The sequence below is a fragment of the Artibeus jamaicensis genome, unplaced genomic scaffold (assembly GCF_021234435.1).
Source record: "Artibeus jamaicensis isolate MK-2021 breed Jamaican fruit bat unplaced genomic scaffold, CSHL_Jam_final contig_426, whole genome shotgun sequence".
Classification (NCBI taxonomy): Eukaryota; Metazoa; Chordata; class Mammalia; order Chiroptera; family Phyllostomidae; genus Artibeus; species Artibeus jamaicensis.
In genome coordinates this window covers 5,852,369-5,866,864 of record NW_026521826.1, presented here as the reverse complement: position 1 = coordinate 5,866,864, position 14,496 = coordinate 5,852,369, and the positions used below count along the sequence as shown (strand labels likewise).

At 46.7% G+C, this 14,496-nt stretch overlaps 1 protein-coding gene and 1 long non-coding RNA gene across 9 annotated transcripts in view; both read left to right on the top strand.

Annotated features, from left to right (window-relative positions):
* Nucleotides 1-1,417, top strand: part of LOC119052959 (uncharacterized) — a 28,112-nt gene extending 26,695 nt beyond the window's left edge. The window contains exon 7 of the long non-coding RNA XR_008391735.1: nt 28-1,417. This is a non-coding gene — a long non-coding RNA (uncharacterized LOC119052959). The remainder of the gene's footprint in view (nt 1-27) is intronic.
* Nucleotides 1,418-5,729: 4,312 nt separating this feature from the next.
* Nucleotides 5,730-14,496, top strand: part of SFMBT2 (Scm like with four mbt domains 2) — a 218,625-nt gene continuing 209,858 nt past the window's right edge. Inside the window, exon 1 of one of the 8 annotated variants that reach the window (XM_053665741.1) lies at nt 5,730-6,107. The gene's annotated coding sequence lies outside the window, so the exon portion shown is untranslated. The other 7 variants (XM_053665739.1, XM_053665744.1, XM_053665738.1 and 4 more) reach the window with 7 other exon arrangements.

Genomic DNA, 14,496 nt, shown 5'->3' with positions numbered 1-14,496 from the left:
AAAATTTTGTCAAATGTTGTCTTTTAGTTGACAAGTGGAATGAAGACAAAAACCTGATATTTTTTTAAACTAGGAAAATATTGGCTCTTTCAATGGGATTTATGCTACTGAGAATCAAGAGAAAGAAGGTGGATAAATTTCTGTCTTGAAGAGTTTCCTGGTTTTACGGCGTTCCTTTCTTTCTTTTTAGCAGCTAAAGGCACATGAACAAAAGACTCCCAAGAAATACCAGCCATACACACAATTTTTCTACCTCTGTCCTTTATAAAAATGCTAAGTGTTGTGAAACAAGAGTGCACAATATGAAGGCAAATAGTGCCGACCACGATGCATGGCATGAAGCAGACAATAACTCACAATGACTTGGATTATAGCCTCACAACACGCCGCTTCTATGGTTTCCTCTGACTCATGGTCTGAGCTAGAAAATGTAGTTTATTACAAAGCAAAAAAGAAAAGAAAAAAATGATCGAAGGAAGTGTTTTTTAGCAACCAAGTAAAAGCTCTGTAGCAGCCACCAGCTATATCGTGCCTCCCTAAATTCTCTCCACACTAGGAGGTAAGAAGTTATGATGTCTGTTTTAAAGCTGGGAATCTGAGGCTCAGGTAGATTCACTGACTCCTAAAGAATCTTTTAAGGGATTAAAATCCAAGTCTCTTCATTTCTTGTCCCTTCTCATTTCACTACTTTGTTCTGCAGTTATTCCATGACTGCCCCTGTCATGCGAATTTAAAATGATTTGTCTACAAACAGGCTATTAGTCTATTGTCTGCTTTTCATACTGGGCATTAATATTTGTTAGATGTTTAGCACTTGAAAAAGTTTCACAGACGTAATATAGCATTGGTATACATGAAGGTTTTATTTCCAATGAGAAAGCTATAATTAAATTCTTTTACTGTCATATGAATCAGTTGCTAGCCACATTCCTGTTTTGAAATATTCCATTCATATTTTCAGGAATATGAAACTATTGAGTAATGAAGCAGGAGTAAAGATAATAGAAGGTAGCGAGGAAGAGGGTTTCTTGTCTGGAAATACCAGTACTCCTTACTTAATTCAGAGACTACAAGTTAATAGCTTGTGCTTATGCTGTTAAATATCATCAAATTTTGCATAATTTATTCTTTGAAATGGAGCCAAGACAACCTCAGGGCCTTTATGCAACACTGTGCTCAAATATCACCTTATCAGAGAACTCTTCCTTGACCCTCCCATATAAAATGTCACCCCCCTGACTTGCTCGTTCCTTTGTGTACCTTTCCCTGCTGTGTTCTTTTCCAGTACTAACTTCCACATGACATGTCACATTTTCACGTGTTTATTGTTGAGCTTTCCTAGATGAAAAGAGATACCAGGGAGTAAAGCTTTGTCTGTTTGGTGCACTGTATTTTCAGATTGTTGAACATAGCACATAGTAAGTACTCAATAAATATTTGTTGAATGAATAAACATAAGCAGAGTTTTGTTTTTATTTATTATTAATTTATTTTCTATATCTAACTCTCAAAGCATTTACCTCTTCAAGAACTTGGTTTGGGAAACCTGGAAAATTCCTTGAGTCCCTTACCCACAAGTATGAAATTAAACCGAAATCCTCCAAAGACTCATCAACTGTATTTCAGAGACAAGTTATGAATGTAAAAATCAGTATTTAAAGGTATAAGAAAAAATCATAGTGCCCCATTAAAAACCGAATTGTAATGACCATTTTAAAAAATAGAAGAGATTTAATTTTTCAAAGAAACATGCAAGTACTCTATATGTTATTTAAGGGATGAATGATTTGATATGAATGTATTTCAGTTTATTTAAAACTAGAGCTTCCAAGTCATTATCTGTAATCACATAAAGTAAGGACCTAATTCTTTCCTTACCTCTGATATCAGTATTCCCAATGCTCTCTAAATACATAAATATACATATGTACAGAAACATGCACACTTATATACAAAATCTGAAAGCCAGTCAATATCTGTTTCCAGTAGATGGCACTGCAAATCAAGTCTTTATAAGGCTAACTATTCTTTGATCACAATAATAGTTATTTATTCTGCAGTGATATTATCTATAGAGACATATACAGTGGAAACAAAAAAGGCTGGGGATTTTCGAAGCTGTACCATAGCTGGATTGTACAGCATCCCAGCACCAATATTTCTTCTTTACATGTCACAGTTGGGTATTTATGAAGGAAGCAGGTGTGTATAACAAAAAATTGCTTTCATGCTTATACACGAAACCCACTTTTTCTTATGGAATTTGGGTTGCCAGTTTTCATTTGTTTAGTCTGTTTTATATTATAAGTCCAATGGGACTCTCTATGCCAACGCACGGTGCCAGATCCATTCACTGAGGCCAGTTGATGCACAGGCAAAACTGTTCCAGCACCTGGACCACACCGCTGACCTGCGCTGTTGTGTGTTTGTGTTGGTCAATAAACACCCTTGGTCATAAGAATGTAAATGATCCCAGACAACTTCAGCTCATGATGAAAAATTAAAACGAAAACGAAAGAAACCATGCCGCATGTATAGTGACAGTGGATCTGGATCCAGCGTGGTAAAAACGAATCTATGTTTAAAACATATTTTAAGACCATTTCAAAGAGACATTGCACATGCTATAGACTAGAGCATATTTAAACACTATTATGTGTGTCAAAACACCTAGAAGAGTGTCTGGCACACACAAAAAGGTACTAAATAGATGCTCCCTCCCCTTTCTTGTCTCTATTTGAGTGGTGGAGTAAGGTCTGGATTATGGAGAGCCAGGCCCTGCTCTGCAACTATGCAGGAGACCTCTATCATTTCACTTCCTGGGCTCCAGCTTCCTTGCCTCTCAAAAGGGCTGGAAGCGAGACTGCAAGATCTAAAATATTAAATATTCTGCCTAATGTAAACTAAGATTCTCAAGTAACATAAGTGATACTAGGCACCCTCAGGCTGGTAGAGAAAGAAGCCATCAGTTAAAACTGGCACTTCCACAAGTAACCCATATCTGCTCTTTAAAGAAATGTCATGGAGTCCAGACTTTTTACACTTCTTTACATGCCCCGGGCACTGTCATTTTTTTTCTCCTGTTGTCAAGGAAGCCTGAAACTCCTTTGAGTTGTAAAGAAGAAGCAACAGTGGGTTCCTGAAATGTCTGGAAATGCAGGAGGAAGTGCTCCGATAGGTTGACATCTTTGTGGACTACTACTCATCACCACACTCATTTAGTACTCTCGACACATTTAAACGGTGATCTCGATTACCCCAGGCTCTTTTCAGATTGACTGTCAGAGATACTCTTGCCTCAGCTCCAGTCACTTTTATGGGCAACTCAAACCCATACAGTAAATACAAAAACACAACCGTCCTCTGAATGAGGCAGAAATATAACTTGAACAGTAGCTTCCTGCAGGCAGTAGGGTAGAGAAGGTCCTTCTGCTCTTCCCCCACAGGACTGTTTACTCCATTTTTCCCCTCTCTGTGACCCCGAAGTTTGTGCTCTTGCTGTTTTAAAGTGGCAGAGATGTGTCAGAATGCTATGGAAAGCAATTTGTCTCTTAGGGGCTGGGTAGATTGATAAGCACTCTTTAGCTTTTGAAAGAACCCTACAGAACATCCAGTCTAATCCCCTCATTTTATCCACAAGAAAAGAATGGCTTAGAGAGGTCACTTGACTTACCCAGGTCACACAGAAATTAGCAATGAGGCAATGATGAGGTTATTTGACTGCCAATATACAAGCAAGTGCTTGAACTGGGGAAAGGGTGGAAAAAATAAAGTAGGGTCTTAATATGTCACTCTTAGTGACCTCACAAGGTGATGGAAAACACTATCTTACATGGCCTAAGACACAACGCCTTCAGGTTTCAAGCCGCTAGTACAACATTTTCAACCTTCTTCATCTCATGGCACCCATAAACTAATTACTGAAATTCTTCGGCACAAAAAAATGCATTTTTTTTGCCAACAGACAAGAATAGGTATAATTTTAGTTGATTTACAAAAAAATAATAATAATCACCTACTTTTTTGCTCCAAAGTGACTTTTAAAAACTCCCTTCCGGTACCTATACTTATATATAAGCATTTCTGGTACCAAGAATTAACCAGTCAGATGCAGTCTTATTAAGCCACATGTCCAATAAGATGCCACTCTATTATATGACATCTATGCTAATGGTTCAAGACAGGGCATTTACACCAGAAGGCCACTGTTGTGTTGGATGTTGTCATTTTTTATCTGATCATCTGAGGGAAAAGAGGCCAGTAGCCCAGACTAAATAGTTAAGTATTGCATGTTTTAAAATTTCGTGCAGCACACCAGTTGAAACTCATTGCTCTAGTAAAAAAAAAAATAGATTGCACACATTCTTCAAATATTTGGTTTTTTCAGGGTGTTTTGGGAACATTTTTCCCCTTCTGTTTTTGTGTTAAGCAAGTTATGTCTAATATCTCATTAGAGATTTCCTCTATGGAGAAAACAATGGTTCATCTTTAGGGTATTTCCTTTCCTCAGTGGGAAATAATAGGTTAAATATGGAGTAATTTGAAGAAAGTTGAGCAACATTTCTCTTGGCATGAAGATCATTGCATCAAGATTTAAGTAACCAGGTATCTTTAACATAAGTAAAATAAGTAATATGCACATAATTTTGACTCTTCTAAAATAATTTTTGTAAAGTGATACTTAGGAACACATGTAACACAAGAGAGAAACTTTTCAAGTTATTTGTTATTTCTAATTTGTTCTGTATCATCAGGCAAATAGAACCAGCATCTGAATATTTTTCAACTAAGAAATATAATTTAAATATTTTATATAATTTAGCCTCAGTTATATGAAAGAATTCTAAAGTCCCATTGAAGGCATAACTTAGATGTGCAGGTTCATTTTACAAGTGATGAGATTCATGGTATAACCATTGTTTAGAAATGACATAACAGTTACAGTTAGTTGGTATGATCAAAAGCTTATTTTTACCGGCATCTTAAGTAAATATTAAACATGTATGGAGAAATCTTGTGTGTCAATCATGAGATTTACATGGTTGAATTTCTCTGCGTTGGAATGTATTATGCCTCTTTTTCTTTGAAACATCCGGTTTTTACCAGGTCTTCATTCCTGACTATAAGTACTGTTTTTTTCTTTATCTTTGATTTAGGGTGGATTCTACATCTGAATACCCATATCCCTAAAGTGTCTGGTTCTGAAATAAAAACTAAAGTTGGAGGGTACTGCAGTGGGATGAAGGGGCCACGTTAATTGCCCCAGGGAGTCTTCTAATCAATTTTCATTTGCCTCATTGGTGTCCTTGGAAAAAGGAGAATGGAGGGAGAATACAAAAAAGGAAGCTAAGAAACTTTTAAGAAGTCATGTAGAAGCAATACAAAAGCAGAAGTTTGACGAACTTTGACAAGTTTCACCATCGACAACATTGAGATTCTTTGTAATAACAATTGTGTGTACTCTGGCTTCATGATTTTATTTCTTTATCTTAGTAGGTACCAAAAATCCAACTCTTCCACACTCTTTTAGACACACGGACAAAGTTATACAGAGATCTGTGTCCCCCAAAACATAAAGCGATTCAGTTACTTTGGAAGAATAAGAACATAATGTATACATAGTCATCAAGTTAAGCATGAGTGTTCTTTTGCTTTTGTTTTTTATTTTGATGAAACAGCATTCCGTGCATAATAATGACTTACAACCTGCAAACGAGCCTGGAGACGGCGCAATGGCTGGCTGCCTACTTGTAGCCACAGCTTGTGGAGTGGGAGGGAATACGAGTTCTTTAAATGGGAACCGCCCGGAATTTCTACGAGGTAGTGGGTACGAAGAGAGATCCTCTGTCCCCTCGGAGGTTGAGAGGAGCCGCGAGTTCTGGATCGCCCTGATCCATTGGGTCACCCTCTACTGGGAGGGTGAAGACGGCGTGTCCTCCAGCAGGGTCACCGCCACCGCCGCGGGAGCAGCGTGGGCTCGGAGCGGCACTGGCTGGAGGAGGATCCGCACTCTGAGCCTTTGGGCTGCCGCACTCTCAGCGCTTCCGCAGAGTTGGAGCTGGTGACCCGGTCGAGGGGAACCGTGCGAGGGTTGGGTCTCCTGCGCTGTAAGTCCCTCTCCCTCCTCCCAGCCACACTGCGTGTTTCGACACGCGATGAACAAGTGACTTGGGCGTGTGAAATCCAGGGGTAGGTAGAGCCACGGGGTTCCCGGAGTCCACACTTTGGGTTCCTCCGAGATGCGGTTGGTTCGTCGCACTCACTTTGGAGCCGTCCCAGGGCACAGACCGCGGCGGCTCGGGGCTGCGGTTGAGGGTTAATACGCGGAGGCCGGAGTACGGTTGGTTTAAGAAGTCTCTGCCTTCGGTGGCCTGCAAATTAAAGGGCTCGGAACACTGGCACGATATCTCCAAGAGGAGGGGACAGGGAAGCTGGAGGTGAAGCCTTCTTGGGCTAGAGTTTGAACTGTGTGAATTGCTTGATTTTTCTGGGTTTCAAGGTGGCACCTCAGGTGGCACCGACAGGACGGCGTTTCATACGTCGTAAAGCGCTTTCCAAGATGCAAGGAAATACGATTTCCCCATTGCGCGGGGTCTCACCGCCTCGGACGCCCTCCGAGGATCTCCGAGCTTCGCCATTCGTGCAAAGCATCAATCCCCCGACATCGTGGCCGGGCGAGAGCGGTTTCCCGGCAAGTCCCTCGGAGCTCCTTCAGATCAGCCCGGCCCCTACGTCGGGAAAAGAATCCACGTGGCAGGACTCCCACCGGTCCTGTGCGCGGTCAGACTGCCTTGCTGATTCCATCCCTGGGTTCCTGCCCTGTTCGCAGCCCTTTCGAGCGTCCTCTTCTCCTCCGTGGATCTCACTCGCGGAGCTTCAGGGTCCGCGAGGACGTGTGGGGGTGGCGGGGCGCGGGAGGGTGGGAGGAGCTGTGAACGCACAGGGACGCAGGAGGCCGCGCAGTCCGAGTGAAACTCGCCGTAACACGTGAGGGGTTCATAGGAAAGAGATTGATACAGAATTGAGAAACTCGGAGGAATTGCATCCCCTGTGGCAATAGAGCAAAAACCCTGAAGAAACCTATCCGTTGTCTCTTTCCCAGGGAAATAAATTAAAGCCCCCAGCATCTTCTCGATCTTCAGTACAGCGAAGTCTACCTTCGGAAGTTCTCATCCTTGTCCACTTGGGCATCACCAGCTTTTACGAATTGGGGATATTTCGTTCAATCTCTGCCCAGCCATTGCACTTTAGGCCCGGGGAGTTCCTCTTTGTCCTCCTCCCACGTCCGGGGCAAGAAGCCCGCGGACCCGCACAGGCCCGCGGTCACCCTGTCGGGCTCCCGCCTGCGCTGCCTTTTATTCTAACAGTTGCTGAGGACCACGAGAACTCGGGCAGGGTTCTTTTCCTTCCCTACAACAGCTGACCTCTTTGCGCACTCAGGCCTGGCCATTGCCCCAGGAGACGCCGAGGCCACCCTTGTAAACTGCGTCCTGTCCAGCCCTGGCAGATCCCAGCAGCAAGCTCGCCCGAGCAGCCCCAACTTAATTTTCTCCCCCTTGGGACAAGTTTCCGTGAAAAATCTCTCCCTGACACCCTCTTGCCATCCCTACCGGGGCAGGAAATATTTTAATCTCAATGGAAAAGACTCAATTTGAGTGCAGGGTGGGGTGCAGGGGGCGGGGCAAAGGTGGCTCAGAGTACTGATTTTCTCCGTGGTCCAAAAGAGCCACCGGCGGATAAAGCGCAAGTTTGTGCCCTTGGTCGACCGAGGACTTGCAAATCGAGAAAACAAAGTGTCCAGTGAGGTGCGGAGTGTGCCCAGATTTTCCTGCAGATGGGTTTGCGGAAAAGCCTATGATGTGAACTTTCTGTAGGTTGTGTACGGAGGGAGCTCTGGGGAAGGAGGAAGGGGAGTGGGCCGGCGAGGGGGCCGCGTGACCGTGAAATGTGCCCGTGTGTGTGTGCTGAGGCTCGGGGGCCGTGGAAGGAGTCGAGAACATCCCGCAGGCTAATTGGTTTAAGACATTCTGCAAGCGCTGGAAAAGGTCGTTGAAGGAGTTCGCTGCACACACGCAAAATAATAATCTTAAAAAAGAGTGCCGGGCATGCGCACAGAGAGGATGCCATATTGGAATGAGGCTGTAGTGGGAGTCGGAGGACCCGAGCGGGCGCGCGAGGGAGGCGGCGGGCGGGGAGCGAGCGAGGCAGAGCGGGCGGGAGCCGGGCAGAGCCTGCGAGCGAGGCCGCCGTTCTCGCGGGGGGCGCCCGGGGCCTTGGTCCGCGCGGAGGGGAGGACGAACTTCAGCAGGTAGGACACCAAGCCGTCCGCTGTCCCCACGCCCAGACCGCTCCGGCAGCAGACCTCCGACCCTCAGGTTGAGTGCGCGGGTCAGTTTTCTTTCTTTCTTTTTATTTTTTCAGCTTAGAAAAAAAAAAGGGAAGCTCGAGACGGCCGTGGGTAGGGGACCGGAGGAGGGGGTACTGAGGGAGAGGAGCGAAAGAGAAAGGCAGGAGGAGAAAGCGACAGCACTTGAGCAGAACCCCAAACTACGTTCTGCGCCCCGGGTTGTCATTTTTTGCTTCCTCTGTCCCCTTCCCCCTCGTCCCTCTGCTTTGAAAAGCCCGGCCTTCCGGGAGTCCGTCCGGAGTTGCGAAGTGCCCTCCTCCCCGGGTGCAAGCTGTCCCCCTCCCGCCGCCCACCTTCCTCGTCTGCGCTCCTTTTAGCGACGCACTCGCTCGTGCTACCCGGCGCTCCCGTCTCCTCCCCGGGGTCTTTCTTTTTTGGTGTGTGTGTATTTTGGGGAGGGGAGATGGTGGGGTGAAGAATGGAGACCAACCATCCATTGGGTGAAAAATCGGTGCACGGATACATTCGGAATCGCCCCCTTGGAAACATTTGCCTGTGCAGCTGAAATGAAATTGTCAGTAGTAGTTTCGGAGCGTGCTCCGGCAAGGATGATCTTTTTGTTCTTCTTTTTTATTTTTAAGTAATATACTGTCACTTGGGCCTTTCTTGTTGTCTACTCGCATGTGACCTTCTTTCAGAATTACTAATCTAATCTGGCCTTGGAGTTATTTTTTAATGTGTGTGTGTGTGTGTGTGTAAAAAATCTGCTAAAAAAAAAAAAAAACCCAACTGTAGGAACTGCTAGATATACTTACGGATTTTGACCCGGGGTGGAAGAGGAGATTAAGACAGGAAAGGGGGAGCCTTGGGAGTGGAGTGGGAAGTGGTTGATTCGCGGTGGCCGGACTCATGTCCAGAGCCCGGTCGGTGCTTGTGTTTTCTTGGAAGCTCTACAACTGTGGGGAAGGAGTATTTAGAAACCGTGCCAGTTCCAATATGGCGGGCCAAGGTGGCTTTTAAGAACTGAAAATAAACGTTTTGAAGTGGGAAAAAACCCCGCTGGAGTTGCCATCCCTTACTTTCGACTCTCTTTGCCTACTCCAGGAGCTGCTTTAGCGAATTAAGTGGGAAAAAGGAGAGGAAATGAAGTGCCCTCGTTTTTTCCGTGGTTAAAGTCTGCGTGTCCATTGCTGGAGGGGAAAGGGGCGCCGCCGGCCGGGACTGGGGCATCCAAGCACAACGGCTGCGTGTTTTTGAATCAGGGTACATACCTGTGGGTGCAGTTGAGGGGGCAGCGTGGGTGTCAAAGATATCCGCCCCAGTGTGTGTACGCGTGCATCTTGGAACCAGACCCTGCCAGGATTTGACGTGACAAACTGCTGACACGTGGTGCAAAATACATGAGGGCAGAAAGAATGATTTATTTCGTATTTTTTATGTGAGGAGTTCTCGCGCTAGCGTTCTCTCTCTCTGTATGCTGGATCCCTTGCGATAAAGCCCGGAGTAGGGTGAAGCGAGGAGGTGCTATTTTAAAAGGACTTATTAAAAGATCCAGTGTATTGGGTGCAGTCGGGCTGCAGACGCCTGTGGGGTTTTGTGTGTACATATATGGGGGCTCGCTGCACTTAGCGGTGGCTCCTGCTACCCTTCGCGCGGCGGTGGGGTGGGAGATGGGGCGCCCGGGGCCGAAGCTTGGGGAGCGTGACAGTGGAACCACAGAAAAGAGGGGATACTCGGACCTCCTCCAAAAAGCGTGTAGGGTCCAGGCGAGGAGTTGCTTTGGAGTTGCGCTGTAAGGAAGGTGGGGGATGGGGAAAGCGTTCTGGGAAGAAAGTGTCTCCTGTCCAGGTCTTGCTCCTAGAGGGCTCGATAGGAGACTGGCGTCCTCCCAGCTAACGGGCGGGGCTGTCGCCTTGTGGTTTGAGTGGGTGGCAAGGTGCAGGGGTGGGGGGGGGTAGGAAGGCTGGATCCAGGGTCGGGGAGGGTCTGGGACTGGAGTCTGGGGGCAAAGTCGGAGCCTGAAAGGGGAGCCCGGGGGAAAGCCAGCAAACACGAGCTCCATTAGTTGTGGACAGGGGTCCCCAACAGGGGTCGCCAGTGGCCAGGATGCAGAGACCGAGCGGAGGTTTCGCGACAGCTGCGAGAGGGACCCGGGGGATCAGGGCCATGCGGCAGGCACGCACGGTTCCCGGGGACTGGGATCGCTTGTCTAGGGGACCTTCTCTAGGCTGGTGAACCTGATGGCATCTGTGCCAAGTGCACCGACACGGTTAGGTTTGTAGTTAACGCAGTAACGTGGTCTTTGGGCATTTGCAGGGCCCTGGGGAGGGCAGGGGTGAGGATCGATTGGATCGTCTTGTCCTTCCCACTTAGACGCCGTGCTGTCTGAGAAGCCTGTCTCTCGCGGTGTTCCGCGGGTGGGGGTCGGGGGTAAACGTCACTGGAATTGGAGACCCTGCGGCAGATTTTCCTTCTCACGGCGAAGATGAGCAATGGGCGACACTCCAGCTAAGACTCCTTCCGCCTCTCGGGGCGGAGCGCGCGGCGCGTCCACGGAGCTTCCAGTCTGCGCTACCGGTGTGTCCTCTTGGGGACAGCTCTCTCGTGGGCTTCGCCGAAGTGGAAACCAGGCTAAAATGGCTCTGTGTTTGTGAACTGCAGTCGCAGCCGGGAACCCCTCCCCTCCTCCTCCTGACGTAGCCCCTGACAAGCGTACAATTCCTCCAGCGCCCCGGACCCCGCGATTTTGTACCGAGCTTTGCCGTGGAAGTGAACGTACAGCAGATTACAAAGAACATTCCACAGGATTTTCGTCGGGCCCAAGTTTTCCTCTATTGTGGGGAGGAGCAGGAGGAACCCGCCGACCACCGCTCTGTGTTCTGGGGCGGGGAAGACTCTGGGCACTCCGGTCGTCCGGGGCTGGGGACCTTTACGGTAAAAAACGGAGGGAAGTGCCCTGGGGGCGTGGAGGGTGGCTGTGCGGGAGCGATTGCCACCCCAGGGGCGCCTGTGTTTGAAGGCATTGGTGGTGCGGAGACGATGCCGGGAAGCCTGGGGGACGACGGTTCTTAAACTTCTGGAGACCTGCTTGCAGTTTCGCTTTCGGAATTTTCGGGATCTGTGGATTTCTAGAATTGGGTGGGATTCCGGGAAGGGCAGGGTGCCAAGGGCTAGCCGTGCATATTCTCGTTCCCCTTTCGGTGCGGTAGTCAGACTTCTCACCTACCCGGGCATCCCCTGCTTTGCCTCTTTGGACCCTGCGGGTGCGTCCAAGGGTCTCCGGCTCCCGGCCTGGAGTGTGGCCCCGGCTCCGGAGACCGTAGACCCTGCAACTGTGTTTTGTCGTTTGTCCGCTCCAGCGGCGCTGCCTAGGTGGATCCAAACCTACTAGTGGGAAACCGATTTCGACTAGGGCACACCTTACCTAAATCCGAATCCATCGCCACTGCCCTGCTCTTTCTGTTCCCCCTCCCCCCTTGCATCCTAGCCTAAGGAGCTAGGAGAGCGATTGGCATGTCTATAACCCAGCAAATGGATTCATGTTTTTCCAGGTCATAGGAAACGCAAAAATAGACTTAATTTCTGCCTCTTTTCCTGGGGAGGCGGTAGGGGGTGGGGAGAGAGGTTAAGCAGGTTAAGTGGGGGAGGGAAAAGGCCTTGGTGGTCAGAAGGAGTTGTTGGCCAGGCTTTCCTTTGAGATAGGAGATCTGCTACTTTCTCCTCGCTAAGCATTAAATTTGCACACACTCTACTTCCTCTCTCTCGTACATAAACACTGTCTCAGAGCTTTATCTTAGCTCATTGCTGGAACTAAGCTGCCCGCTTCAGAAAGGGTTGGGGAAGACAAGGACACACACCCTCTCTTCCCCTACCAAAGTTTGTCCTGTGCACAAAATCCCTTCCCGGGCGGGTGTAAACCACTGCCCTGGGGGAGGGCGTTTCAGCGGCCCCTAGGCGCCATCACCACCCTGTTTTGAAGCCTGTTGCTCTAGAAGTGACAGCTGAGACCTGCTGAGCTGAGAACTAATTTCTCATTAGAATACTGGCACCTTGAACCTCAAGCAGGCTATCTTTCTGGGACACAAATTTCAAGTTTGAATAATGATGGGAGTCATTTGTGATAGAGCTTTTTCCTGTTTATGTTTTCTTGCTGAAATTATGGACTAAATTTTAAAAATGTTAGTTATAAACAACCAGCTTTGTGATTCCGGGTTAATGGAAAGAATCTTGCATAAGTTCCCAAAGAAAGTGAAAAGCCTTAGTGATCTCAGGAGTGGCCTCTCCTCCCTGTTCCATTTTGTTCCAGACCTTCCTTTGCTGCCCTGGGAGTATTAAACCAATGGGGCTTTATTAAGCCCCATTTCTGCCACTCTAGCAGAGGTGGCATTTTTCACCTTTCTCTACATATCAGTGTCCCCACAGGACTTGTCCAACCTGAGAAAAAATGCTGGGTGATGGGAACATTGCCCAGTAGTAGGTGAATGAAGGTTCCATTTAATTGCTGCTGTGCTTTTGGGATTTAAGAAGCTTGTGCATGAAAATGCAGACTCATCAGGGCCTACACTTAAGCCTAAAAGTTTTTTGGCAGGATATTAAATTAAAAGCATTTTTTGTCAATAATTTGAACAAACATGGTCTATTGTGGGATTTGAATTATCTCCAGTTCTCATGTTCTGCGTTTGGACATTTCTCTCTTAGTATTTCACAATCTGGAATATTTGGATTCCACTTAATGGTGTGGTGATTATGAAGAACCTCTAAGAGGTTTTTGTACCAAAATGAAATTAGAATCTGAAACTCAATACACATTTTGTGTATTTTCTAACCGTTTTACGTCTATATCACCCTGGTAGCAACTGTTGGCATGGACAGGAATCCCCAACTTGGGTTGCAGTGAAGAAGGAAACTTTACTCATAGCAAAACAGCTCAGCTGTGACACAGTAGGGCTGTCTGTGGAACAACTGACAGCCAGCTGTGAGGCAACCATGGAGCCGGACCCCTCTCTGGCTAGACGTCTTTGCTCTTCACGCTGCTGGTCTACTCTGCTTTGCTCCCAGTCAGCAAGATATTTGATGCTGCAGCTCAGCCTAAAGTAGTTGTAGGTGGGAAGGGAAGGGTGCTTGAAAATCAAGGGGGCAGCTGACTTATATAGACAGAAGTCCCTGCTGCTGGTCCTTGATTGGTCCATTCTAATGCAAAGGAGGACTCCAAATCCTCAATGTTTTCATTGATACAAAAGGCTCTATCCTGGTTGGTCAGAACAAAGCTGCCCTGATTGGTTGGTAAAGGAGCTGATGAAGATAGAGCTGCATGGATACCTACTGGTTGAAATAAAATTCCTGGAACTCCTTTATAAGGGCTGACTTCGATGAAAGGTGTACAGTGCAGAGGCAGGTATTCCAGTGCAGGCTTCTCCCTGAAGTGCAGTTTAAGTGAGGCTCCTATGTAGAAATGGCTGCTGGACTCTTTAAAAAAAAAAAAAAAAATATATATATATATATATATATATATATATATATATATATATTATATATTTATTTAGAGAGGTGAAAGAGGAGAGAACATGATGTAAGAGAAACACCAATCTGTTGTCTCTTGTACTCACCCCAGTTGGGAATGAACCAGTGACCCTTTGCTTTTTAGGACTGTGCCCAACCATCTGAGTCACACCGGTCAGGGCTGGGCTCAGTTTTTAAAAATTTGAGCCCAGCTAGCCACCAGGAGCCCTTCTTAGTAGATATCTTCTTTCTCAGGGTCCACACAACTTACTGTCCCCATTTTATAAATAAAAAAAAATTAGGGGAATTTGTTGCAACAAACAGAAGGTCAACCCGTGCATTCAGTGGGGTGATCCAGGATTTAACAACTCTATTTTGAAAGGAAAATTCCTGACCGAGGAGGAGAGAATACAGAATCAGCAGGCATGGCTTCTTCTGGTTTCAGAGATTGTTTCTGTCTAGCTGTGTGATGTTGGACCAATTATGTTAGCTTTCTGAGCCTCATCTTCCATATCTATAAAAAAAGTGCATAGGATTGGACTCTCACTCAAAGATTTCCATGCTTCTGATGGGGGAAAACATCGTTGATTTAACACATCTGTGCAGGCATGGCCAAGTGATTCATCTTTTGGACTCATGTCTACAAAATA